At 41.8% G+C, this 1,963-nt stretch overlaps 1 pseudogene; it reads right to left on the reverse strand.

The window, feature by feature from the left end:
- Nucleotides 1–313: 313 nt before the first annotated feature.
- LOC112605038 lies at nucleotides 314–1,161 on the reverse strand (annotated as a pseudogene).
- Between the last annotated feature and the right edge of the window lie 802 nt (nucleotides 1,162–1,963).

Below are 1,963 nucleotides of genomic sequence, written 5' to 3' on the forward strand. Positions count from 1 at the left end.
TATTAAAATACTGAGTTTTACTTCACATGTATATTTTTGTCTCCCCACCATTTCCATGTCTGACCACCACTACTACTATGTCCTATCATAACATTCCATACATACTTAAAACCAAGCAAAGGGTGGAGTTCCGTCTTTAAAAACTAAACAGGCATTTTGGACAACACATTCTTGGCAATGGAACCTGGACAACGTTCATCAAACACGGCAGGGAAAGCTGTCACTCTGCCTTATATAAAGGACAGCCAGACATCAACTCTTACAGAAATGAAGACAGACAGAAAATTTTTAACAAATTGTTTAAACTATTTTCTTAAAGAGACTTCCTCCACTGCCAGAGATCTTGAATAGCCTCCTGGTCAGTCATCCAGAAGCCATTATTCACATAGTTGATGAACTTGGATTCCACTTTGGGAAGACAGTCACCTTCTTCTGTACTTGCTTGTATTTTTGCTTTTATGTCTTCTACAGAACTAGGTCCTTGTGGTGTTTTAGGAGTTTTTTTCCTGTTTTTTGAAGGATTCTTGTCCTTTTGATTTGATGTTGATGGTTTTGAGTCTTTTCCATTCTGATTTGACTTTTGTGCACTTTTGGCTGGAGTATCTCGTATAGATTTCTTCACTGGCACTTTTTCTTCAGTTTCCTCATCATCAAAATCATCTTCATCATCATCATCTTCATCAGCAGCAAGTTTCACTTTTTCTGTGGAACCCTGCTACCACCTCCCGGGGCAGATTGCTTTCCAGATATACTTAAGAGTTTCACATCTGCCTCCTCTTCATCTCCCGACTCTGCCTCTTCCTCCACAGCTACTAAGTGCTGCCCACTGATCTGCACAGGTCCTGAGCCACACTTCAACCATAAGACAACTGGTGGTGGTGTTTCAAAACCCCCAAGGGAAACCGTTGGCCATACAGACGTCTTCAAAGTTGCCAGTGTTACTTTAATTGGACTGCCTTCGTAATCATTGCCTCTGTTTCAACAACGTGCAACTCATCCTTTGCAACAGCCCCTAAACTGACTGTTTTTAAAGATAACTTGTGTCCATTTTCATCATTATATACCTTAAAGTGATCATCTTTGTTGGCCTTTAGTTCACAACTGAAAAGATAGTTCTGGGGCCACAGGGTGGCTTGTGTCCATGTCTGTCGAATCTTCCATGAGGTGGTGGCACGCACTTAGGTGGGAGAGAAGGCGAACAGAGATAAATGACCACTGCTCAAGAGAATGGCCGCTCAGGACAGAATCCCACCAGGGGTCCTTCTGTGTTAGAGAGCACGGTAAGCTCCCATAGTGTCGCACAGTTTCCCAACCAGAGATCTGGCACAAAGCCCTGAATGGTGCAACTTTGTCACAGATATAATTAGCACGAATAGCTCAAAAAGCCTTCTGAGTGACATTCCTAGCTTCACCCAATGGAAAGAAAGTATACTCTCAAAGAACTGGGCTCTCAGGTTGAGAAAGCAGCTTTTGGATAATCCCACCTATGCTGGTCTGTGTACTCTGAGCTTCCCTGACCTTCATCTCCAGAAAGTGTTGTTAGTTTTGACCATCTTGATTAATCCCGTGACCTGATGGAGCTTCCAGGCTCGTTTAAGTTCCCTGTGTGAAACTGGCTTAACAAGAGATCCCAGGGTTTTACCTCCTCCGCTGAGAAGCCCACTGCTTAGTTAGATCCAGGTGGGGTCTGAAAAGTTCCTGCTCTACGGCCAGGTTATGTGTTTTAAGTCCCCTGTGATGAGGATGCCATCAAATATTCCCATGTGGGACTGACCAAAGTGGCAATATGAATTCTTTATTTCTATGCCATTCTGAGAAGTAAGAATAGAAATCTCATTATTTATACAAGTTATATTCTTACTTTTACATACTGAAGACTTGGCCTAAAGTATTTTAATGTTAAAAAAAAGTCAACAAGAACTTATCAGCCTCTCATTCATGAAAAAAAAAAATACTGGAAAAT

This window comes from Theropithecus gelada, chromosome 13, assembly GCF_003255815.1.
Source record: "Theropithecus gelada isolate Dixy chromosome 13, Tgel_1.0, whole genome shotgun sequence".
Classification (NCBI taxonomy): domain Eukaryota; kingdom Metazoa; phylum Chordata; class Mammalia; order Primates; family Cercopithecidae; genus Theropithecus; species Theropithecus gelada.